Raw genomic sequence first — 26,788 nt, 5'->3', positions numbered from 1 at the left:
ATCACTATAGGTGTAAACTACCGTTACATGAGAAAGAGATGGTGTGAAATGCTTGTGCAGTCATCGTCCTGATAAGTAACATCTCACCTCTACTTTTTTTTTTTTAAATAATAAAATATCACAGACAAATTTCCAACTCTTGTATTTTTATTGGAAAAACAACAAGAGAGATGCAGATAAATCTTTTGGGTAGTCAGACTAGTTAGCATTAATATTAAAGTATTGCTTACTAAACTTCAGAATTAGTACTGCATATTTGTTAAAGATACCTACTCTTATTCAGCTTTTTGAGTTTTGTTTACAAGAGACAATGTTGGCAACAGAACTCACAGACAGTGTGAGTCTAGAATTCCAGTCATCTTAAGTCACTGTTTCCATGTGGCTTACTTAAGACACATGAGATACTAAAATTAGTTGCAAAGTAACGTATGTTCATAGTAATTTCAGTTATTCAATTCAAGAACTGAGAGTAAATGAGCGTTTTTTTTTTCTCTTTGAAACAAATCACTACACTTGCAAGTAGAAAGAGTATATAGACATTAACTCTCCCTCCTACATGGCAAAAACCTTACTGATGCAAAGGGCTTAGTACAAAAACGGAATGTAACCTATTTGAATTGTTTTTCTATTAAAATATTTTGATGCAATCGCTCGAGAGTTGTAGGAGAGAAACAGAAGGGAAAGGTGGCTATGCCTGTGCTGGAAACAAAAGTATCCTTTTTACAAATCTGCTACATTCAGAAAGAGAGTTCAGATAAGCACAATAAAAATGGGGGGGGGGGGGGGGGGGCGAACCCACCTCTAATGTTAGAAAGAGACGTTTAAAATGTCAGTTGGCTTCCATTCAAATTCTCTGTTAGTTCTGCTGGCCCTTTTTCAGACTGGTGATATCTGCATGGAGGGATTTGCTCAACAGTTACTCTGAAGCAATCTGTAGATATGGAAGTTGATAGAACAATTAACTTTTTGCTGTCAAAAGCAGGAGCTCTTGTGTAGCTCCCTCCCTTCTGAAAAAGAATAATAACAATAAAGAAGATTTTTCTCTCTCCATTTTTTCCCCCTTATTATTGTGTCAAGCAATTTTAATATTTCACTGTGACGAATGAGGAGGGATTGTTGAGGTCTACAGAATCGAGTCATTCTAGGGCTGAGTTCCTTGCAACTTTCCTTCATCCCACAGTGGCATGCTGTGCTGAGGTGACTTGAAAGTCTATGCCATTTCTCAGCTGTCAGCTTTCTTCACAAGACCTCCATAGTCCTGTAGGAATAAATTACAGATCTTCATTAAACAAAGCTATGACTGGTTAAGTAGTGCTCGCCTATTCTGTTCTGAAATACCTTTGAAATTGGAATGTCTTCAATGCTCTTCTCTAGTTCAAGTTAATGAGTGAAGGCAATGGAGGGACCTAAAGGCAAAAGTACAGAGATTCACATGTGAGTATGGCTCAGTATTACTATGAGGTAATAGGTATGAGACTCAGTAAAAATGTTTGGTCAATCTTCTGATGGTGATGTTACATTGACAGTTGTTGCTTCTACTCCTATTCACACTGAAAGCCCAATACAAAAAAAAGGGAGGGAGGGAGGGGGATGGCCCAAAGGGGTTTGGGTTTTGATTGTAAGAAGACAGTGCAACACAATCAAATTGTACAGTTGAGGAAGGCTCTGCTTAAGGTAAATGCAGAGTATGGTTCTTGGCCCAGTGCACAGTGGGCTTTGGGAATCTGCTGCCTAAGGAGGCTGGAAAATATGCAGCATCAGCAGGGGGAGAAAGGTAAACAACAGGTCCATAGAGAGGTTCTAAAGGGAATAGATGAGTATATGCCATCCATGCACAAAACAGAGATGTAACATCTCTATTACAGCAACTCTGGATGCTAGAGGTGCACAATGGACAGAGAGTAAGCAAATCTCCCTACATAGTATCTCCTTTGCTGTTATTCTTGTTTTATGCAGGGGAATATGACTATCTCAAATTGTGCATTTAAGTTCCTGCATTTGAAAAAAATGCAGGGATAGTCGAACTGGAAATGCAAGGCATCAGCCAGAGAGGCTCTGGGAGTGCTATGTTGCTGATCATTGTGCCACTGCTGCTTATCAAATTATGGACAAGAAAGACTACTGTTCTGAACCAGAAGGGCATCTTCATGCATATTTTTGTAACTAAGGCACAGAGTGGCCCTAGTCATTGTACTCTGCAGTTTTTTCGTACCGTGTTTTTACAGACAGTTGTGAGAAGAGTATTTGCTCTGAAGGATGGTCTTTGGGATTTCCTTCGTCATCCCTTGAACACCATAATGTGAACAGTACCTTCAACAGGCACACGCTGTGTAGAAGATCTAGTCCTGAGAGCTGTGTGGTGCTGGCTTTCTGTATGTCATGCAGTAAGCAAAACACCTGCTTTGCACAGGTATTTTTAATCTGCCTCAAGTTTGTGTAACATCATACATTTACCCTTACTTTTGTCTGCACTTTCACGTAGTGGCAAACCAGTAAAAGCAAGCCTGCTACCAGTCATACCTGTGATGTGTGACATTCCAGATTGTATATTAGGAAAAAAATCTCAGAAAGAGTGGTGAGGCACTGGCACAGGCTGCCTGGGGAGGTGGTGGAGTCACCGTCCCTGGAGGTGCTCAAGAACTTAGTGGATGTAGCTCTGAGGGACACGGTTAGAGGGCATGGTGCGGTGGGCTGGTGGTTGGACTAGATGACCTTAGAGGTCCCCTCCAACCTTAACGATTCTATGATTCTGACTGTGGGAGAGACTGAGCCCAGCCTCAGGAACACACCGCGCGCTCGTGCAGGTTGCACAGGGTAGCAGTTTTATTTTTGAACTGCACCAAAAGAGGACCGAGTTCTCGTTTTATCCTCCTTCAGGTCGAGTATCGGTCCATACCGCTTTCCAAAAGCACTTTCCGAAGAGCTCCCCGTGCGACAAGCCCAGCTACGTGACAGGAGGAGCACGGAAGAACCTCCTCCCTCGGGCTGCCCGCGCTGCCTCCCGTGCCCGAACCGCGGCCTCGCGGCGCCTCCTGACGGCCCAACGGCCGCGGCACGGCCGCTGTCACCTCCCTGCGCGAACCGGCCCCGGCGCGGCGGGACGAGGCTGAGGGTCGGCGGAGCGGTGTCGGACGGGCTCCCCCGTGAGGGCTGAGAGCGGTACTGCCGCTGAGAGGAGGGAGCCCGGAGCGGAACGGAACGCGCTGCTGGCGGCGGAGTCCCGGTTCTAACAGAAGTAAGAGAGCTAAGAAAGGAGGAAGGAGGCATTTTCTCCAGAAGGCTGCGTTCCGAATGTTAAAGGGGTCGGGATGAAGGCCATACCGTGGCTGGGGAGAGGCCTTTCTGAGCGTGTTACCCCTCCGAGCACTCAGCCCCAGACATCCTGATGGATTGGAGCGTGAGGCGCTGCCCTAAACCCTTCCACATTAAAAATGTCTGCAAACAGAGTGTGGCAGCACAATGGCTGCTTCCAAAGCCAGACACGCTCCTCCATGATTTCAGTGGTCATATGAAAGTTTAGCTCTTCTGGTTTGTGCAAGTGCTGCAGTTAGCAGTCAGTCCCGGCAGGGCCGACAGCCTCTGTCGGGTGATGAGGATGTTAGCTTAAAATGTAAATGAAAAAAAGCCAAGCTGATGACAGTGCGCTGCCCTGGTCAGAAGCTCCAGGGAGCTTAGTTAAGGACTTAGAACACCAGTTAGAGCACCTCAGGGGCAGCAATCCTTAAACATCGGTACCGCACAGCAGACACAGCCCCAGGCCGGTCCCAGTGGCTCTGCTGAGTGCAGCATTCCCGGTTTTGGGATCGGAACACTTTCAGCACTTCTGCTTTCTCCCTGAGCGTCATTCATAAGTGCAGCACTTCATCCGTAGCAGCGGGGAGAACTGTATCACTGTTGGGTTCACGTTTTTCTGTCAGGGCTCCTGTGAAGCTCTTGTGCTCGCTGAAGCCAAACCAAAGGGTTTGGTGAGAGGTGCCGCTGCTTGTTCTGCTCTTTCCCCACAGTGAAAGGACTTGGAAAATACTGATTTCACTAATTTTCATATTACACAGCGATCACCAAATGATGGCTCATCGCAGCCAGCGGAGCTCTCTCCGTTGGGGCCGTGGCTCCATCCCTGCCCGCGGTGCCCCCGTGAGCGCTGCTCCGCCGACCTCAGGGCCCTGGAAATCTCGGGCCGGTTTCCCAAACGCCACTCGCCCGCCTTTAGGCGGGATTCCCGAGCGCCGTGTTGACCGCCTTCGAGGAATCGCCTCGGGCGGCAGAACGGGGCCGGAGCTTCCCCGCTGCCTTCTCCTGCAGGCGGAGCGCGGCGGGGCCGGGGCTGCTCGGCGCGCGCGGGCCGGCGGAGTGGCGGCGGCGGCACCGGCCGGCAGGGGGCGCTGCTGCCCCGCCGCTGCCCGGCTCTGGGCCCGCTCGCTTCCCCCGCGGTTCCATTGGAGCAGCCGGAGACAAGTTGGCGCCATTTTGAAGCCGACAGGGGGACCGGGGCGAGCTGCGGAAGGGGAGGGGGTTAGAGGCGATTGGCTGCGGCGACGGCGGCAGCTCCTCTCCGAGCCCGGAGCAGCGGCAGCGCGGAGCGGACCCGCCTGGGACCAGCGAGGAGAGGCGGTTGCGGCGGGGTAAGGAGCTCGGCTCGGCGGCCGCGCGCACCCCCCACCCCTCCACCGCTCCATTTTCCCTTCTCCGCGGCGGGGGCGGGGGGCGGCAGCTCGGACCGCTCCGCGGGCAGCGCCTGAGGAGGAGCGGGGCGAGGGCTCCCCGCGGCCGAGCCCCCCCATCCCCCTCAGCCCTCCGCGGGGCCGCTCCCCTCCCCCCTTCCCCGTGGCCGCCGTCGCAAATTAAATTTGCCGCCCCATTTCTACCCCCCTCCCCCCCAACCCTCGGGGCGCGGCGGGGCCCTGCGGGGAGGGGGGGGGGGTGACCTTGGCCGGTGTGCCCTGGGGCCCGGGGTCGCCCTCCGGTTCCCCCCACGCCCGCCCCGGGTGACCCGACGGGGGATGGCGGCGGGAGGCCGGCTGTCCCCTCCCTGCCCCTCGTCTCCCGCCCGGGCTGCGCCCGCGGCTCCGGGGCTCGGCGAAGAGCACCCCCCCCCCCGGCTCTTCGGGTCCCCCTCGCCGCCCTCCTCAGCCGCGCGGACCTCGGCTCGGTGGGCACCTACTTGTGCCAGCCCGGTTCTTTCATGCTGGCTGGCTTTTTTTTCCTTTTTTTTTTTTTTTCTTCCTTTTCCCTCCCCCTTTGCATCAAGCTCTGTTAGAAAGCAGTCGAGAGGGAAGTGTGTGTGTGTGTATGGGAGGGGGTTGGCGCTGGCTGTGAGGTGAAAAACTATGAATTTTACATCGGAATCGCCAGATGGAGAATGGTTAATTTATAGGTTGTGCATTGTTTACGTTGAGAGCCTCTGGTCAGGAATCTAGGTCTGTAACTTCATCCCGCTGCAAATAAATCACTATGTCTTCTTCAAAACAAATCAACAATTAATGATGGTGAACAATCCTGGGGGATTGAACTGCAGCGGACCCGCTCCTCCAGAGCTGGGTTTGGCTGTGCGAGCCTTCTCCTGACTTTTCGCTGCCTTCCTGCACGAGCGCTGAGGGCTGCGATTGCCCGGCTAGGCGGTGCTGCCTGCCTTAGCACAACTGCCCAAGTATGTTCGTGTTGCTCTTTGTTTTGTGCTCGACGGGTAGGTGCCGGGCTGTAATTGATTTCTCTTTGCGGGAAATGGAATAGAAGGGGTGATTAACATTCGAGTGGCTTTATAGCTGAAAACGGCTGTCAAATCGCATTGTGGGAAGGGGATAAGATGACATGCATTCCTAAAGGTTTTCCCCCTTTCAAACTATAGGAATACTTTTGTTTTTAGTTGATAGAAATTTTACTTAGTCCCTCTTGAATGCCATATAGATGTACTGTAAGTGCTATATACTTGTGTGAAAAGACATGAAGCAGCAGAATTTATGTTTAGATTACCCTAAAAGAAAGCGGAGAGTGATCGACAGCTCAGGACAGTTTAACTGAGATGTGCGCATCACCTCCATGTGAAAGCATGCGCTGCTGGAGGAAGTAGTTTGGTACTTGTGTGACATCTTGTGTCTGCGTTTGAAGCAGGGTTGTACTTCACTGTGATGTAGGGGGTGATTTCATTTTGTTCTAAGTTCTTATGCATTATTAATTGTCTATGTTTTTCTTGCATTCTCTGTGCTACCTATACAGGCTAGTAGTTTTTGGCGTAACAGCTAAGTAAATTAAAGTGGGAAGTTGTATGTCTATAGCACTTGTACGCTGCTGAATTGTTTTAATGTGTGCCGTATAACTATTGGCTTTGGAGTGTATCTAGCAGGCTTACTTATGGACTTATATTGAGCAAGTCAGCTAAATCGTTATTTAGGTGTAAATAAAGATATTAAAAAAAAAAAAAAAGTTACTGCTAGCATTCAGGAAGGTATTGCCATGAGATGTGGGCATGACAGTGGGCATTATCCAATTCTGGCTTTGAGCAGGAAGCTGTGTTACCTCCTGTAGATCAAAAGAGATGCTTTTTCTTTTGAGATAAGTTGCTCTCTACCAGGCTCTCAAATTATACTTTTCTTTCCTCTCTCGTTCTTTCTTCAGATGCGCAGTTTATATTCATACAGAACAGTAAAAGTTTGTATGAGCATTTCTAGGAGTCTCTTAGTAAGGGATCTTCATTTAAAAGTTGTTGGAGTAAATGGATGCTTCTTTTTGAAGTGTGTGTTTGGAAGAGGTGATACAGGCTACTTGTTGAACATGGATAGGTGGCAGGGGGACAGTGAAAGAGAAATTGTGGAGCTGAGCAGTAAAAGCATGTAAGGTGGAAAATAAAGGAAAATATGATACAAATGGAAGTAATTATTTTTCCCTACCAATTTCATTCAAATTTCCTTTTACTTGAATGTTACTTAGAGGAAGGTATGTATTTGAGCTTTCTTTGTATAGTCTTTTTTCCTTTCCTTCAGACAAATTCCTTTATTAGAACCAAACGATAGCGCTTGGTGTCTGGTACCAACAAGTGGTAGGACAGTGTATCATACTTCCAACAAGTTGTTAAAGTAGTGGTGTTCTCACTTTTAGCGTGAAATACTGATATCGCAAGCTGAAAGAATCCTCAGAAAGACTGAGAGATATTGGAGGCTTTCAGTTGGCTGTGGATCTAGCTGGTAAGGGAGAACTGAGGAAGCCCACTGCTTTTTTAAAAAACTTGAGTGTCACTGTGCTTGGTGGGGAAGTGTTGGGTTGGCTTACCCTGTTTTGTAGTATTCTCTGGTCTAGTTGAACAGCACTGAACAGCATTCTCTGGAAGGAATCATGTGCAAGCTTTTGAAGAACTGCAAAACATATGCTTTAAGCAAAACAGTAAAACCAAAGCAAAACTTCTTTGCTATCGTCTGAAAGTTGAAACTGTACGTATGTAAGCCAAGTACCTATTGCTCTTCCACTGATGATATCTTCAGTTGAATATAGTATCCTAGAAAACCAGACTATCTATTTTGTTTATTCTTAGTTCTGATACATAAAATACATCAGAAGGGAAGTGTGTAAATGGAAATAAACTTAGCAGGTTGGTGGTTTATTTAAAAAAAGAACACTTTAGATTCCATAATACAATGCTATTAATGTGAATAATTACCATGATGCATCTAACTTGAAACAATTCAATGAAACACAACTAATACTTTAACACTGATTCTTAATAAGGGTGGAGAAGTAAACTTCATAGATTATTACTGTCTCTCTCTGCACATACGGCTTTCCAACTTTCTCTGAAGTATGGGGAAATTTATAGTCCTTGGAGTGGATTCTGAAGGTTAGGACCCCCATGACTTGGTCCCCATCAGTGGAATGTGCTCTTTTGCATTTTGTTCCAAGCACTGGAAGACGTTCTGCAGCATTGTCCTTGTTTTGTATTATCTGATATTCAGCTCTGTTATTTCAGCTCATGATAATTTCAGTACTACCGTGCTTCAGAAGATGATTTAGAAAAGAAAAAAGAAAAAAAAAAAACCCTTACCTCATTGGGAACAGATGGACGTGTTTGTACTAATCATCTTGTGTCTGTCACCATTTATATGGTAGTACCGTAACCAGGGATCAGGACCCCATCTGGGGTTTTCTAATTTATACCCTGTTCTTCAGAGATCAATTCCAGACAATCCTAACTCTGTACTTTTTCTCTGACTTAATTAGGAATCCTGGCGGATGCTATTTCTGCTGAAATTAGATGCTTCACTTCCATATTTTTTAACAGACAAAATGAAGTTAGCAGTTAAAAAGTTATTGTCTTAACCACTTTTGTCACCTAAACTGCTTTTCATAGCTCTGTTAAAGAGCGCTAGGTTCCGCTAAAGCCTAATTGTTAATCACTTCCAAAGTTACTGTTGAGTGAGATTTTCCAGCTTTTGTGTAAATCTATCCATCACTTGTCCACAACTTCTTTCAAAGCAGCCTCTAGTTATCTGTGAGGCATCCCCGGTGTATCCGCACTGAAATCAATTCAACATCAAGAATCAGGATTCTGAAAGTCTTAGGAGGAGGAAAAAAACCCAGAACACTGTTATCCGTGCAGAGTGCAAACGTGTTACTCTGAGTGAAGACTTAAAACAAAACCCTTTGAAACTGTGCGTGTAATCTTTGTGCCGCCTTGAGTTTGGCTGTTCGTTTCTGTCAGTGACTGCTTTGTTACTTGGATGCGGAGTTGCGGTGAAGGCAATCGGATTTCTGGGAAATCTTTTTTGGCAGCACGTATGTTAGGGTTTTGCCCTTATCAGAAACAAAGAGTTGAGATGTGTTTCTGTTAGTTAGGACATGGGAGCAGATTACTAATAACAATAATCCGTATTATTTTTTTTAATTGTCCTTAGAGGATTTATTTTTCTCCATCTACCTGCTTAAAATTGGAAAGTTTTTGTTGGGGAAAATAATCAGCCTAGCACTGCCGTATATCTTTAGGTGTGATACTGTCTTGGGTAATTGCTTTGTTTGACAGTTCAGTATAAAACATTGCACATAGTTTGTTATGACTTCCAGTACATAGAAACAAAGTGGATGGAAAAGGCTATAGCTTTTGTAGCATCAGTTTGTGAAAGCTGGTGTATACGATGATGTCTGTGGACTTTCTGTGTGCCACTCACAGCTTTTCAAAGGTCTATGGGAAACGGACAAGTCACGGGCACCTAATTCATGGATTCAATGGATTTTCTTCCTGTTGGGAATATGAACTAGTCAGAATAAGGCTGTAATGTTTTGCTTTCCTGGTTCTTGGAAATGAAGGAAAGAATGAATAACCAAGTACATACCTTTTAGAAGATGTTGAGGGAGTTTTTCAGGGAGATACTAAGAGACAGACGCGTTTCCCTTCACTTTGCTCAGCTTAGATTATGCAGTCCATGGTCCTCTGAAGCATATCCATAATTGAGGAAATTAAGAATGGAGATTTCCATGCATATGGTCTTCTGAAACACATATTCTACACTCATTCGTAATGAGAGTGCTCTGAGAACTTGAAACATTTTGCCTGTCTTCTCCATGTTACAAATGTTGCCCATAGTAAACTCTCCACGGGGTTGTTCATGCAATGTTATATAGGAGTACTTCAGAGTAACATTTTATTTCTTAATGGGTCATTGTCCACTTTGTCTTCTTAATGCATTTCTGTATGTAATGTTAACAATATTCAAATTTATTTTGAAAATGCAAGAGAGAATTTTAATTCATCTTTGTTCTCTTAAGGACGTTATGGTGATCTTTAGTTACATTTAGGAATTTATGTATTTATTTATTTAGTTATGTTTAGGAATATACGGGAAAGCTGGGGAGGGACTTGTTAGAAGAGCACGTAGTGATAGGATGAGGGGAAATAACTTTAAACTGGCAGAGGGTGTAGATTTAGACTAGATATCAGGAAGAAATTCTTTGCTGTACCGGTGGTGAGACGCTGGAACAGGTTGCCCAGTGAGGCTGTGGATGCCCCCTCCCTGGAGGCACTCAAGGCCAGGCTGGATGGGGCTGTGAGCAACCTGATCTAGAGGGAGGTGTTCCTGCCTGTAGCAGGGAGGTTGGAACTAGATGATCTTAAAGGTCTCTTCCAATCCAGAGCATTCTATGAATTTGAGCTGTGTATTAGAGTTGGCTGACATATTTTCCAAAGCTGGAAAATATGAAATGAATTGATAGGGAAGCGTATTGAATGATTAGAGTGATTGAATGTCACTTTGCAGCAGTGGGATTCTTTCTTCCTATCAGTTTATTGTGTTGCCAGAATAAGTGTTTAAACCAAACTTTTCCCTAGTGCTCATTAGCAGCATTTTGATTTCCTGGAAGATGGGCTGTAGACCCTGACTATTTCTGCATGGCTCACCAGAAGCTCTAGTTTCATATTGTTTGATAATATGGCATACTTTGAGAAACTGAGTCGACAACATTCAAACTATACAGGCAAAGTGGTGGACAGCTCTGAAAGTTCATTCTGTTTCTCGGGTTAGTCATCTATAAAATAGGAGTAGTACCTACTTCATTAGGGCATTGCGAAAATAAGTTAATTTTTATTGTCCACTGATGTTACATTGATTGGTCCTATATAGGGGCCCTGTAGGAAACTGAGTCTCTTCAGAGCATGATTTAAATAAAGTGTACTGTGGGGCGCATTAAATGACGAGGAGAAAAACTGAACAGCTTCTTTGCTTTTGGCTGTTAAAGAAATCACGTGGTGGAAAAAGATAGTGAGGGATCAGGTAGGTCACCTCCGTTGTATGCATTCTTTTTAATAGCGTATCAGAAATCTTGATTCTCTTGTTTTCTAACTCTTAAAAACTTACTTTGCAGATGCGTTGTTCTAATACCGGGCTTCCATTATTCCTTTATAAGCCACCTTACTAGAGAAATTTACTGTATGGATGTGCTCTTATGAGTCACTAAACTGTAACCTTTAGCAATGTGTAGCTCATACTAATTAAATTAATGGAATGCTATTAACAGTAATGCTTTATTGTCTGTTAACCAGCGTTTTGTGTGATGAGATGAGTGCTTTCCTGAGGATTCTTGCTAATACTTGTTATTGACAGAAAAACAATGTAACATGCATGATTCTACTTTGTACTGGAGGCCCTGGAAGGGGTTGAGTTCCATGGGATCTGCGTTCTTTTTCTTCTCCCCCTCCCTCCCCTGCTGCTGATCTTTCTGCTGAGATCTCTTTCATAATTTCTGTGCCTAGTTTGTGCTGATACCTACTCAGGCTTCTGATTAATACTTCATTGTCCAGTAAATCCTACTTCCTCTTGTTTGGCAACTCTTTGACTTCTAGCCTCAAGATTCCTAAACTGTGATGCATTTTTTGTTTTTGTTGTTTGTTTTTTTTCCCCTCCCATCAACTGTGGTTCTCAGTTTTTTGCCTTCCCTATGACCCCTGAGCTTTTTATTCTGTTAGTCTGAAGTGGCTTGTTGGTAAATGTAGCTATAACTCACTTCCTATGAAGAAGGCTGGAATAGTACATGAATTTGTTTGTACCAAAGCCAGGATTCAAGTATATCAACATGTATAAATTCCTGAAGCGAGAGTGTGCTGGAGCCAGGCTGTCAGTGGTGTCCAGTAGCAGGACAAGAGGCAGTGGGCACAAACTGGAGCATAGGGGGTTCCCTCTAAGCACCAGGAGCACTTCTTTGCTGTGCAGGTGATGGAGCACTGGCACAGGCTGCCCAGAGGCTGTGGAGTGGAGACCCTGGGGGTCTTCCAGAGCCACCTGGACATTGCTGTGGGCACCCTGGAGCAGGGCTGGGCCGGGGGACCTTCAGGTTCTCTCCAGTGTCAGCCACTCTCTGAATCTGTGAAAACATGAACCCTTAGGACTGTGTAATTAGATAGGGATGAATAACTGTATTAAAAGAAAAATTACAGAATTCAACAGATTATTGGCAAAGAAAGTTTCTTGTTGGTTGAATATAGAGATAGATGTTAAAGCTAGACTTTGCAGATTAAAATGTCAGAAGTCTTCATGGTGATTTTTTTTCTTTAAAGTGATCTTAGTGGTATGGTCATGTGTAATAGCAGATGACTAGAGTCTGTCACTTGAGGTTTCTTCTAGTTCTTTAGTCTTAATAACCCATCGCTAGGGCACTTAGTTCACCTGGCAGAAGTAATTGTTTATTTTGTTGGTATTTTATAAACAAAATTATGGGTTCTTCCGTGGTTTTCGGGGACACAATTATTCTTTCAATCTGTGGCATGCTGTCATGTCAAAGTTCTGTGAAAAGCAAATAAAAATGTTCTGGTTGTCTGGGGGAAGGAGAAACTGAACTGATATAAGCCTTCTGGGTAGGCAACTTGTAAAACATGAGCTGAATGCTGTTCTGGTACTAAGATTCCAGTGTGTAGCCCCAGTCTAAATGCTTGTTTGTAATTCTTATTGATTAGGAATGGGTGCGTGTTACTTAGCACAACATCAGTAGACTGCCCGTGCTTTCTGCTGGGTCTCATGATTCAAATCATCCTGCTACTACTTTCATTTTGTTTGTTTTTTTTTTTTGTTCCTAAGTAATTGTGATTGAATCATTTGTATTAGGGTCCTAAGCATTTTGGTTTATTTTATTAATTATTACATACTAAGTTAAGAATGGGAGGGGGCCTTATTTATTTGTACAAGTTCTGACTTGTTATCAAAGCAATTTTAGATTTGTTGTCCATCTGCAGCATTTCATAAAAAGTTGTTTTGCTTCTGTAGTAGCACTCTGGTATTCTTAACATTTCTGGAAGTACTAAACCTTTAATAGTAAGACTCTAAGGCATTTTGTGTCACTGATGTGGTAAAATAATACCGAGTGCTGTTCCCTCCAAAGGGGTAATGCGGTGATGAAGTTTCATTTGTTCCTAACGTCTATTGTAGCTGTCGTCTGCTTTCTATCATGTTCCCTTCATTTTCCCGCTCTTGCATGTTTTCTTTTCTTCCCTTATGTATAAGTACTAAAAATGTTAGCTTTCTAAGGTAATATACCTGTTATGACTGGTTTGTTATGGTGTTTTGAAAATAGAGTTAATGTAAAAGAAAACACCGCAGCTCCATTCCTTTCCAAGTGCTGGAGGAAGGAAGCCATTCTTGCCTTACTGAATCTTAAAGAAGTTTCCCCACTAAAGCAGGGCTGTACCAAAATCATGTCTATGAACTAGTGGTATTGTGAAATACCAGTTTGCTTAGGCTTGATATCAGTTCTTCACTGTTTTTTTGGAATACCAGTTTAAAGACATAGGCAGGCAATTCTTAGTAGTTCTATGAAAAACGTTTTGCACAGGGAAAGGCTTGTTATTCAAATAGATGTTCACGTGGCCCAGTACATGCATCTCCTTTCTATACTGGTGAAGTTCTGCTGTGCTTGATTCAGATGCTTCTCTTCAGTCTTCACTTATTGATCAGAAAGTTGTTCCAAAACTTGAATTTAAAAAAAACCTACAAGTCCTCTTCTAGTTATCAGTTCTTCTAAGTTATCTCAGCTATTTCTATTTTTTGGGGGGGAGACGGGATGTATTCTAACATTTACAGTGTTTTCTGTCTCTTTTCTGCTTATCTCTTTCTTTTCTTGACTCCTCTTCTGCTATAATCTTGTGATAGAGTGGTTTTTATTGGCACTTGTTTCTGTTTTAATTATCACAGCTATCTTATAGTTGAATGTATATGTGAAGAAAGTTTATACCAGTTTGTTGGATATTGTGGTGTAATTGCATAGCACTGGCATGTAATCTTGTAGTGACTTTCTATGCTTACCTCTCCACTTAACTTTTCTTTTTTTTTTTCCCCTCACAGTGATTTTCTTTCAGGTTTGCAGCATATATTCTTGTTTAGAAGTTCAGATGCAGTCCTTGTACTGAAAAATATTTCTTTTTCCTCTTTTCTTTCACTATTTTACTGAAGAAAACCTGATCCATTTCTGCATTAATTATGCTTTTCAATGTAGTGCTTTCATAATAAATGGTTTTAAGTGTGAGGGAAAAAATGCAGAATGTTTTATTGCAGAATCATAGAATGGCCTGGGTTGAAAAGGACCTCAAAGATCATTGAGTTTCAATGCCCTGCTGAGTGCAGGGTCGCCAACCACTAGACCAGGCTGCCCAGAGCCACGTCCAGCCTGGCCTTGAATGCCTCCAGGGATGGGGCATCCACAACCTCCTTGGGCAACCTGTTCCAGTGTGGCACCACCCTCTGTGTGGAAAAACTTCCTTCTAATATCTAACCTACATCTCCCCTGTCTCAGTTTAAAATCATTCCCCCTTGTCCTGTCGCTATCCACCCTCATGAACAATCGTTCCCCCTCCTGTTTATATGCTCCCTTCAAGTATTGGAAGGCCACAATGAGGTCTCCCCAGAGCCTTCTCTTCTCCAAACTAAACAAGCTCAGTTCCCTCAACCTTTCTTCACAGGAGAGGTGCTCCAGCCCTCTGATCATCTTGGTGGCCCTCCTCTGAACTCATTCCAGGAGCTCCACGTCTTTCTTGTGCTGGGGCCCCCAGGCCTGGACGCAGTACTCCAGATGGGGCCTCACAAGAGCTGAGCGGAGGGGGACAGTCACCTCCCTCTCCCTGCTGGCCACTCCTCTTTTAACGCAGCCCAGAACACAGTTAGCCTTCTGGGCTGCCAGCGCACACTGCTGGCTCATGTCCAGCTTCTTGTCCACCTGGACCCCCAAGTCCCTCTCTGCAGGGCTGCTCTCAAGGAGTTCTTCGCCCAGGTTGTATAAATACCTGTGATTGCCCCAGCCCAAGTGCAGCACAGTGCATTTGGCCTTGCTGAACCTCATTAGGTCAAACAAACTATCCCAGTGTGCTACGATATCTTTCTGAGTTGCATTCATCCCTGTATTTAAAAGTTTCCTTCTAGAATGCAGATTTTTTTTTCCAAACTTAAAAATCTTATTGATCTCAAAGTTATGCATCTGCTCAGTATTCTTTTTTTTTCCAAACTTAAAAATCTTATTGATCTCAAAGTTATGCATCTGCTCAGTATTCTTTTTCCCACTCTGCATTATTACAAGAAAACATAGGGAGTACTGTAACTTAATTTAATAGTGTACCACATCTTAACTTTTAAATACCTTTAGAGAGTTTTGTATATTGCACTGTTTCATGGATTTGAAGATAGTGTCTGTATATAATGCTTTGGTTTGAAAATGGGGTTAAGTTTTACCTGTCCTTCCTTTAAAAAATGGCTATGCAGCTGACCTTAGTCGATTTCAATATTATCTTGATACTTAGTCATTACAATGCAATAGTACTTTCTTGTAAATTTTAGCTATTAAAATGCAGTTTTTCTGATTTTTTTTTTCTTTTGTTTGTTTTGCTTTGTTACAATAGCTATCTTTGTTTGGCTCTTCCTCTGACTTCATTTCTATACTTATCCCTCGAGTGTAACTCCTATTTCCTGAGGACTGTGATTACTTCTTAGAATTTTTAAAAAGTGATTATTTGAAATTGCTTAGTAATGTGAAAATGTTTCTTGCGTTCAAATAGAGAAAAACAGTCTAAAAGTCCAAATTGCTTTGTGCTTCTGGTGTGGATTTTACCCATGATCAAGATGTTGAACTTGTATAAATCTTCAAATCAAATTACATCAGTTTTCCATTTGTCCCTTTCAGAATGGTAGACTTATTTGTTCTGTTTGCCTCTATGAAATACAATCGTTTGTCATCTCTGAACATTGACAGAATCCAATCTTGTGTGATTATACACTGTGATATTGTTTGCCAAACTTAAGTTTTGTCATGTGTATATAGGTTGACAAATAACCTACATCCTAAGTAAATGCAGCACGGACTAGTTTTGGTTATGCAGATGTGTGCATGTGGCTTTCTTGACAGCAGGACAGAAGCTTTTTATTTCGTTCCAGTTTTCCCATGGAGAGCACTGATCTCAGATGCAGTGTTAGTTCATGAGGAGGCTCGTGTGGACAGATTTCACTGGTTCTCAGTACAGTAGACCTCTGGAGTACAGATAGGATGTTATGATATTTTCAGGTGGTGGAAAAGAAGCAGAATTGTCTGTTCTGCAAATTCTCTGTATACTGTTGGTTGACCATGCGAAATGCCTGATGATTTTCAGAACGTTTTTGCTCATTGTCTCCACAGATACTAACAATTCACTGGATTAATCTCCCCATTTTTCCAGGGGTGGAAACAGGATTGCAAGTGTGTGCTAAAGTATTTGAAGCACCAGTATGTCAGATTTCTTATCAGCACAAGAAAGAAAGGCAGGGCATATCAAAGGCATTCCCCTAAAGAAGCCAAGTGAATCGCAAGGTGGTCGCGTATTGAAAACTGAATGTTAAATGAATTTCTTCCCCCAAAATCCGTGGCTTCTGTGTGACCAAAATGGCTTTAATTTCCGTAGTTACTTCAGATGTTGCTCTCAACAGCCACTGGAATAATAATTGTTCCTGTCCGGAATCAGTGATGTGATGCCTTAAGCCGCTAGATACAAGGAATGATAGTCGCTGTTTGGATGGATGCTTGCAGGTTGCACATATATAGCAGCAGAAAGCAATCTACAAGTAAAGCTTATGTGTCGAGATAAGGTATGTGTGAAATGAGTCTTTTTTCACCAATGGTAGATAAAGTAGTCTCGAGTGAGCTTTGTGATCTTGCATAATTCTCCCACACTGTCCTTCATAACAATTAAATTATTATACTTTATTCTCAGATCTCTTCAGTATTTCTAAAAAATCGGCCTTTACACAAACATTCTCACTTCAGCTTAGTGCTGATCACTTTGAGCCTTCTGTATGGGTGAGTTCATCTTTTTTCCTGCAGTTGTAACATTAGCAATAAGGATGCAAGATTTCTCAAGTCAATATATTAACTTTCATTTTAATCATGCTTAGACCAGGCTCTTACTATAGACTCTAGGTACTTTTCTGAATGTGTTCTTTCCTAAATTCTGTTCAAAATGTGCGGAGGCAGAGATTGTTAAGGCATGAACATAATAAAGACGGTTTTGTAGGTTTTATCTCTGGGTGGATCGTATAGCAGCCTTCCAGTACCTGAAGGGAGCCTACGGGAAAACTGGGGAGGGACTTGTTAGAAGAGCATGTAGTGATAGGATGAGGGGAAATAATTTTTAACTGGCAGAGGGTAGATTTAGACTAGATATCAGGAAGAAATTCTTTGCTGTGCCGGTGGTGAGGCACTGGAACAGGTTGCCCAGTGAGGCTGTGGATGCCCCCTCCCTGGAGGCATTCAAGGCCAGGCTGGATGGGGCTGTGAGCAACCTGGTCTAGAGGGAGGTGTCCCTGCCTGTAGCAGGGAGGTTGGAACTAGATGGTACCTTCCAATCCAAACCATTCTATGATTATGAAAATAAATTATCTGTAGAGAATATTTGTATTTTGCAGTTTTCAGAGGCTTGGACAAGTCTTCTTGAGGAACAGAGCACATGCTTTGTTACGAGTAAAAGTACTCCTGTCCTGAATTCCTATTTGTGTTTTATAGGATAGGGAAATCAGCACTTGAGACAGCTCTGTAAGATTTGTGATATATTGGGTTTGTTTTATTTTGAGTTGGATGCATTGTTGGATATGGCTGAACCTTTTAGGAGTCAACCAAAAGCCCTTTACATGGGCTATATCAGCGAAGTTATTCCAAGTTTGTTAAAACTGAGGTGGGTAAAGATACATATGTATGAGTGTGTGTATGAATGGGTACTATCAAAACTTCACAAGAAGTGCTAGCAGTCTTTCTTAACTTCATTTAGTAAAACTTCATGATATTTCAGTGACCTTTAGTACGTGAAAATGTTTCATCATTTGAATGTTAAGGTGGCAAGGTTGTTATCAAAGTCTTTGTTCGTCTCTCAGACTTATTTACCCCATTCCCTCTCCCTCTCTCCTGCTTCTCCTACCCGCAGGAAGTGTTATCTTCCTACAACTCCTCTGCTTCCAAGCTGGTTTAAGTGAGAACTACATTCCCGATTTCCTGACTATAGTGCCATCTTGCCTCTTTGCATTCTTATTTTCCTTTGTTTTAAGGCATTGTATTTTTCTCGAGCAAAATAATTTGTCTACCTGACTGGAAGCTTGTAGCATGTGTTAGGTAAAAATTGCCATGCTCTTGTCCAAACAAATTTAAATTAAAACTGATTTGAGTGGCTTATTGTTCTTGTTTGTTTTTTTTTTTGTTCTATTACCTTTTTTTTGTAATTGCACTGTTACTTCATTGTGACATCACATGCTTTGCATTAAGGGCCACACAGAGGAAACTGGTCAGAGTCTGCTTGTTATACATTTGCCTTTCTTTTAACTTTTCATATAGTAGGCTTGCATAATACGACCCCCTAACACACAGTGAGATTTGATGTTTTCCCAAATACTTGACTGACATATATTGCAGATGTCTGTTTTACTAGCGGATTTTGTTGGCCTACATTCTTTTCCGCTTTATGAACCAAGTATTACACACTTTTGTCTTAGTCCATATCCCTTTGTTTAGCTATGTTTTTGCTTTTTCTTTCTCTGTCAGAAGGTTTTGCTGTGGTTTTCCAATTCATATCTCCTTATCATTTCTTGTCCTGCAACCATGCACACAGATAAGGAGTTGTAATCATAATAAGTACAGTTCATCTACTTCGTCTTGGGTAAGAGCATGAGAAAGCTGAAATCCCACAGAAGAAAGGTGTTTTTTTTTAACTTTTGAAACCTTGCTTTATGTCACTAAAACCCTGTTTTCCTAATTATCTTTAAAAAAACCAAACAGCGATACAAAAACAACACCCTTTGCTTTTTATCACATCTCTACTTCTGAAATCTACGAATTGGCTTGCTTTTGTATCCTGTGGAAGCTGCAAGTGTCCACAACACCACTGGAGAGAGCTGTGTGCTGAGGTAAATCAGTGTGCAATACTGTGTGCTATTCTCTGGGAGGCTTCTTTATCTAACAGATTTTGAAAAATCTTAACTGCAAAATCCCATCTGCAAAAATGGGGACTTACCTGTGATCGTTTGTGTACAAATTGTTTGCAGGTTTTCAACATACTTGTTGAAAGAAGCCATGGTACCAAAGTCTGTATGTTTTTTTTCTTATTTTCTTGAATCCTCCAAATCCTCTGTACATAATGAAAGTACTTCCTCTTGCAGTTATTACCTGCACACCTTTTCATAATTAACTTACTAGGTAAACACTTTGTGGGTGAAGAAATTTAACACTCTCCACTCTGTCTTCTAACATGAGGTTGAAAAACGCAGTGCTTCCTAGCTTAAACAAACATTATTACCTCAGTATTGACTGGCAAAGGATTGCCACTAATGAGAGTTCTGTCATGGAAACTCAGTACTTCTTGTATCACTTTCCTGGTTGGGAGTGTTACTTCTGTCTTACAACATGGTTTGTCATTCCAGAAGAACATTAATTAGTGATTTCTATAAATTCTTCCTGTGTCACTCCTCACTATGTATAGCGCTGCTTTGCAGAAATCAGAACCTAACATCTTCTCAGAACTGTAATACTAGTATCTTGATTTAATAATAGATAAGTAAACAATATAATATATTTCTAAAAGAGATTGCAATGCATTCATGTAGACACATCTCAACAAGTATGAAAATGTAAGGTGAATTTACATGAGCATACTTGGTTCAGTGCTGAAGCTTTCTATTTTACTCGAAGATGAAAAGTATCCAAGATTCAGCCTGGAGTTGTTTTTTATAGCAGGGTTATAGCTCCTTAGAAGAAGATTTATTATGGTAATAGATTTAATATAGTGGCACTTAGATAATGTAGGTGTCTAACACTGAAGTCACTTCTCACCTTGGTCGGTTGTTGTCAATCAGCTCTGCATAGCAGGAATTGAGCAGGATGTAGAAAACTTCCTGTAAATGGCTTAAAACACTACATTATTTGTTTAATGTTAGTAAGCCTGTTAGAGAGAAAGATGTCTGCCTCTTCCATTTGTGCATGTTGTGGGTTAATCTCTTTAGAATACTTTCTATCTTCTCTGCAAATTACAGCTTGACCATTTTCTTCACACATACTGTGTTGCTCAAACGAGGCTACTGCTTTTAAAGCATTTGTAGTGACCTATTTTTATTCATGCAGAGATGATACCTACTGAGGGTGCAAAAATAGAGGAATAGTCAACAGAAATGGCATGCTAACACTGGAAGGGAGCTTTGGAGTGAACTCTGTGTTATGGATTAGGAGATGAAAGAGTTCTGACTTCTCACAACATTCTGCGAAACTGTAGAGAAAATATTCTTGGGATTTGTTTCTGAATCGTTTTCATCTTGTTGATGGAATGGCCTGTGATGGGGAGAGGTCACTATTACATTGTAGAGAATGGGTTGGTGACTACTTACTTTGCTTGAAAGTTATGAAAATGCTACCAACTTCATTATTATTGCCCAGCGGGGCTGTGAACACCTCCTCCCTGGAAGCGTTCAAGGCCAGGCTGGATGGGGCTGTGAGCAACCTGGTCTAGAGGGAGGTGTCCCTGCCTGTAGCAGGGGGTTGGAACAAGGTGATCTTAAAGGTCCCTTCCAACTCAAACCATTCTATGATTGTATTATTATGTTTTTGAGCTCTGAATTTTGAGAGGAGGGAACAGTAAGGCAGTAGACACGCTTGTATGTAGACGAACTTGCTAAAGCTGGATTCACGATTCATCTCTTGGAATAAAAATGTATGAAAATACTTGAAGGATCAAGGTTTAGACACACATGAATCTCTGCGAAAATACTGTTGACACGCGACTTCATGTATGTTAAGGCATAGTTTATTTAATGATTAACACAGTTAATTAAACCACCATAGGCAGTGTGAGCTATCATCCAAACAAAATACAATTAAATTGAATGTGGTTTAAATCCACCTTTTAGATCGTTGACTTAATATTCTGTGATGATATTTATTGACCTTTAAAACATATTGCGAAGGTGCTTAACATGCAGGATATCAATCCAAGTTATTTTGTATGTGTGTAATCTGTTTTGTACTGTTGAACCAGTAGAGTATGTATATTTAGATTATTGATAAAACATAAAATACCGTTGGGAAACAATTTGAATATAAAGTTCCTTAATATTTGTTATCATGGCCAGTAAAATAGCTCAGCTGGAACTGGGTGACTACAGGGTCCTGCTAATCATGTACAAAACTATTTGTATTTCAGTTACTTGAATTTGAACACATTTTGGCAATGTCACTTGTTACTAATGAATTCTGCTGAGAGTAATGAATTGTTCTGTAAACATGCTCTGGCTGGCTTTTATAATTTTGCATTAAGTGTGATCTTTTGATTTAACTTTTTTTTTTAGCACAGGAAACGGATGACTTATCCATCCTGTTTCAGTGTGCAATAAATGCATAAAGGCGTCTTCAATTTTTAATGCTTATTCCATGCTTTAATTCTCCAGTTATCCTTGTACCAAGAATGTGTATTTTGTCAGTTCTGTTTCATTTCTTGCAGTTGTTTCTTATGTATTCCCTTCCTTCCCTCTGTACCTCACAAGGTGAAAATCACTTCTTAACCTGTTAGCGTTTTTTATATGCATCCATTTTACTGTGTGTTCTTCAGACATACAGGCTTCCTCATGGTTTTCTTGATTTCATGTCTTCCCAATCATAGTTGCGGCAGTGCTTCTGTGTTGAAAGAAGCAGCATCCAGCATCTCAACTCCTACTGTACCACTGCTTTCTGCACAAGGAGTGTAGTTCAGATTTGAAATACTAGATTCATTCAGAATATACTTATTTACATTGTAGAGGAACTTTCCAGGACTTAGCTTTATAATAATTCTTAATGTAACCGAAGCCTGATTGAATCATGATATTTATTTTGTATAATTTTTATTATTTATTTATTAGGATTAGCATTTTTTTGATCATACTCATTGAAGTTTGTTTTTATATCGTTTTTTTTCTTGCTGTTTTTGTAATCACATAAGAGAAATGGCACACATTTCTATGGATTAGTTAGGATAAGCTTATATTCTTACTGCTGTGAAGGGTCTCTGTGACAGAAGTGTTAGATGGGCTTAAAATAAAAGGTTTAAATGTATTATTGTGTTATTTGAAAATGCTTGTTGTCCTCCAGTGTATTCCAGAAGAAGACAGTGCATTTAAAAAAAAAAAAAAAAAAAACACAAAAAAACAACTTCTTGAAACTGAATCGGTGGATATCTTCCTGTTGCTCTATGGATTTTCACGCTTAAAGATGTTCCAGATGCTGCCGAACTTAAGGCTGCAGTTCTTAGTTGTCACTATCTTCCTTTTCCTGGCAGAGGTTAACTGTAACAGCTGGCATAAATGGTATCTGAAATCTCTTAAGACTTCCATTCGGATAGAATCAGGTTAAAATCAGCCACAAAAATCCTCGATCCTATTAAGTGTTTGACACAGATTATTTTGATACAGCTAGGTATGCACAGCTATACTGCCAGTCCAGAAGAACACCGGTTTCCAGCAGTGGGATGTTCCAAGCTAATTCATTTTTGTTTAGATAAGGGTTCAAGTGACAGCTGCTGTAAAAGGAGTAGAGTTTAGCATTGAGTTTTCTCATGTTGAATGAGAGGTTTTAATTTTTACTGCTGCTTTTACCTCAAAAATTTTCAGTGAAGCTTAACATCAAGCCTGGAAAACATTTCAGAGTGTTGCAGATTTTAATTATGTGGGAATTTTAAAAAGCGTTATTATTCTTTGTTCCTTATGGCCTTAGTAATAGGCTATTCCATTGATTCTCTTAATTTATGGTCATGTATGATTAGATGTATTAATTATGTGTAAAATGGATTCCTGTTTAGCGTTCCCTATACTTTTGAGATGAATGCGTTGCTATGTACCATATGTAATTGTAGACTTGTCAAGCTTTATTATTTGTTGTAGGTGCAAAATGAGGCATGAATTAAAATTCTCTCTGACCCTGCACCTATGTATGCCTGTTCCTACCAAAAATCCAACTCCTACACCTTGTAATGTATTTTCTGAATCTCAACTTGTAAAGGAAGGGCAACTCCAACCTGCTCGATACTGCCGTGCTCCAGAAGGCTGTGCTGCCCTGCAGTGGTGGAAGTCCAGCATTTGTGAATTTCAGAGGCAGTTCCATGGACAAGGCAAATTGGTCAAAGTGGTTTTAATTTAAAAACTGCTGACCATTCCTTCTGACTACACAGAGTGGTTCATTTTGATAATTTCCAGTTAAACTTGTACTTCATGTGGAGGAAAAGTCTTTCCAGTAATTGCTTTCTTGATGGTGTAGGATGTTGTGGTGGGTTGACCTTGGCTGGCTGCCCACCACGCTGTGCTCACTCCCCTTCCTAAGCAGAACAAGGGGGGAAAATAAGAAGGAAAAACGCATGGTTTGAGATAAAGACGGAGAGATCACTGACTAATTACTGTCATAGGCAAACCAGACTTAACCAAGGGAAGACTAATTTATTGCCAATTATAAATAGGGCAGGATGATGAGAAACACAGACATGTCACCTTCCTCCACTCATACCTTCTTACAGTCTCAGTTTCACTCCTTTGTTCCTGACTCTTCCTCCTCCCTTCCACACCCGCCCATCCAGTGGCCTAAGGGAGATGGGAATGGGGGTTGTGGTCAGATCATAATGCTTTGTGTCTGCTGTTCCTTCCTCTCCTTTTTCATTTGCTCCAACATGGGTCCTTCCCCCCTGACTGCAGTTCTTCCTGAACTATGTGCGCCCTTTTCATGGGGTGCAGTCTGTTCCTGCCATGAACAAACCCACCAACGTGGGTCCCTTGTGGGCTGCAGCTCTGGCCGGGGCCTGCTCCTGCCAGCTGCACATGGAGATGTGCTCCACATGGTGCCTATGGGCTGCAGGGGGACAGCCTGCTCCACCATGAGCCTTGCATGGGCTGCAGGGAGCTTCTGCTCTGCACCTGGAGCACCTCTTGTCCTCCTTCTGCACTGACCTTGGCTGTAGGGCTGCTTCTCTCTTCCTGCTTTCCCCATCCCTTACTCCTCTCATGCAGCAGCAGCTGCGTGGTGGTTTTTACCCTTTCTTAAATGCACTCTTGGAGTGAAGCCATCGGAGTCACTGCTTGGCGTGGCTCTGGCCAGTGGGTCCCATTGGGAGCTGGCTGGAGCTGGCTCTGGCCAACATGGGGGCAGCCATCTCATCTCACAGGGGCCAGTTCTGCAGTCCTCCTCTACCAAAAGCTTTCTGTGTAAATACAAATGTTCCATGTCGGAGCTTGGTTGCCAGTCAAGCTTAGAAGCTTGTTTGTGTGTCAGTGGGACGTGCCAGCCAAACAGTTCAGCTTTGACTATAATGCGCAAGTTTGTCTTCAAATTATTTCATAATGCTCTAAATGGGACTATGTCACCATATTCTAATCAAATTTCAACCAAATTGATCTGATCTGTCAGCTGTCTGCCACTGGAAAGGGAGAGTTTTGATCCCCAGTTCCCTTAATTCCTGTTCTTTCCTCTGAACGGGCTCTGATGCACGTCACATGCTTTTCTAAACCAATTAGGCTTATTTTTTTGAGATGGCAAGTTTGGCTGGTCCAGGAAAGCACCGAAAGCTGTTGGAGCATTCTTAGAGTGAAGGAAGCAAGGCTCCCGTCTGCTGTGATGAGCTGTTAAGATAAACGTTTGCATCATGTATAGCATTCCATCTGGAAGCTGTAATGGGGGATCTACATCAAAGGGCAAGAAGAGTGAACTTGGTCACATCTTCTGTGTTTTTTGAGGCGTTCTAGACTTACTGCCATGACAGCGTATTAAGAAATACAATAGGGATTGGAGTGGTGCTATATGTTCCTGGGAGTATTAGAAAAAATTACTTAATGGAGTTTTGTTCATCCCCCAACTTTCTCATTATCTGCTTTTAGTACAAGTGGAAGTAAGTAGCACTCAGTTCAGCTGCCGTGTAGATATACGTACAGAGAGATGACGAACAGCACTGGCTGCTGTGTAGCTATTGAATTGCATCGCGTGTCATGCCTGTCAAGTGTCCTCAGCTTGTATGTTGAAAAGCGAGGTGACGCTAGTACGTGGCATACATAATAGATGATGTGGGAAGGGAGCTCAGTGGCTTCACCCAAGGATGTACAAGTGAAGGATGAAAAAATAAATAAATCTCACGACGAATTCTTGAAGACCTTTTATACTGAGATACACTTGTCTTTGTTCCTGATTATTATAGCCAAATAACATACATTGATGTTTGAACTGAAAACTTTAACATAAATTAAATTTGAGTTGATAGCTCTTAGCTTTGGCCTTAAATGACCTTTTTCAGTAAAGAAAAGTGGATTATTGCATCATTTAGGTTTTTTTTTTTTTTAAGGCTTAATGTCTTAAGTATTTCTTAAAAGCTGATAACTTTCTGGTGAATTTGTCTGATTATGTTCATTTGACTCATTTTCCCCATTTCCTAAAATAAAAGTTGTACCGTATGCGTTCTTTACAAAGAATTGTTTCATGAAAGCTTACTGAAGGTTAAGCAAAATCTGTAACTTACGTTGTCATCTTGAAATGTGAACCGAAGGATACAAAATGGGTTGGGGTATTTGGGGGGATGGGTGGGTGAGTTTATTTCACATTCCAGTTTCCCTTCAGTGTAGAATGACGTTGATTTAGGCACATAAATCTCAACTGTGGCACGTTACGCTGTCCTCTTATGGAACGTGCTACTATACTGTCTCTCCTTGCGGATTCTGTTCAATTTTGTTGACTCTGAGGAGTTCTATTCAATTTTGTTGAACTCCGAGGAGTTCTATGTTTTATAGATGCAGTTAGTAGGAAGAAAATGCCTGACTTGGATTGCACAGTTCAGGAAGGCAGACACTGAGGGGAAGTATTTTGGACTAATAAAATGGGGTGGGGGCAAGGTAATGGTAGAGAAAAGTTTCCTTTATTTTTATTTTTACATTCTTGACTGTGCTTGCATAGTCTTTTTTTAAAAGCTTAATTATCCCAACATGTGTTAGTTAGTTTTATTCACTGTTGTCTGATTTTATTAATTGCTTTATGTAAATAAAGCTTTCAGTCTTGAAGTAGAAGAGCAATGAGCATCTTCTTCCTCTACTACAGTAGAAGTTTGCATAGTTCAGGATGGATTAGGTGACTAAAGTGATGGAAGCACAAATTAAGGGGCCAAATAGCCGAGTTTGTTTTTATAATTGGAATTTAGGAATAAAATATTGTTGCTTTTTTGCACTTATTGGTTTAAAAGCTTGGGTTTATGGCATAGAGGACAGACTTCCAATGAACTTGCTTTGTTCCTGTACCTACTGCATTCCCTTATAGATTGCTTATCAAGATTATTCTCACTATCTTCTTGGTGCAATATAACTTTTCGAAAATGCAGTATCTGCAAATGAAATTTGGTGATGCATAACACTTCTGAAGCGTTGCTGTTTAGACTTTTCGGGAAATTGTGCTCCATTTAATTGCTGAGAAAACATAAAGTTCACTTTAGATACCTGTGTTCAGAGAGCGTAAGAGTCTGAGGTGGCTAGAGTTTATTGTTAACAAGTGACTGTAACAGTTCAAGCAAGCTGCTTGGTTGTATCTCTAAGTGTGATGATTGAATACATTCAGAAATGAAGGGTTTGGACTTTTCAGTTGTGCGCTTCTTGTAAGTTTTATTGTACTGTAGGAGTCTACATGAATGTCAAAACCATTGCTGCCAGCTGCAAATTAAAAAGGAAAAGTATGTATTTTGTCAATTTTTTTCTGTGCTTATATAGTTCTTATCTGTATAATTTTAGTGGGATTTTTGACCCTTCAAATTTATATAATTGCTTTTAAAAGCAGGACAGAAAAGGTAAGCATAAAG

General features: G+C 41.8%; 1 protein-coding gene and 1 long non-coding RNA gene across 5 annotated transcripts in view; one reads left to right on the top strand and one right to left on the bottom strand.

Moving 5' to 3' along the window:
• On the bottom strand, window positions 811-2,978 carry LOC110388668. Its single transcript, XR_002432947.1, has 3 exons — window positions 2,897-2,978; window positions 1,339-1,406; window positions 811-1,258 (listed from the first exon to the last, which is right to left on the bottom strand). It is a non-coding gene; the product is annotated as an uncharacterized LOC110388668 (long non-coding RNA).
• PDS5B (PDS5 cohesin associated factor B) overlaps window positions 3,155-26,788 on the top strand; it is a 105,510-nt gene continuing 81,876 nt past the window's right edge. For 3 of the 4 annotated variants that reach the window (XM_021378157.1, XM_021378166.1, XM_021378138.1), the window contains exon 1: window positions 4,490-4,622. The gene's annotated coding sequence lies outside the window, so the exon portion shown is untranslated. Of the gene's footprint in view, window positions 3,236-4,489; window positions 4,623-26,788 lie in introns of those variants that run through there. The other variant, XM_021378147.1, reaches the window with a different exon arrangement.

This window comes from Numida meleagris, chromosome 1 (assembly GCF_002078875.1).
Source record: "Numida meleagris isolate 19003 breed g44 Domestic line chromosome 1, NumMel1.0, whole genome shotgun sequence".
NCBI lineage: Eukaryota > Metazoa > Chordata > Aves > Galliformes > Numididae > Numida > Numida meleagris.
This window is presented reverse-complemented; position numbering and strand designations above follow the sequence as displayed.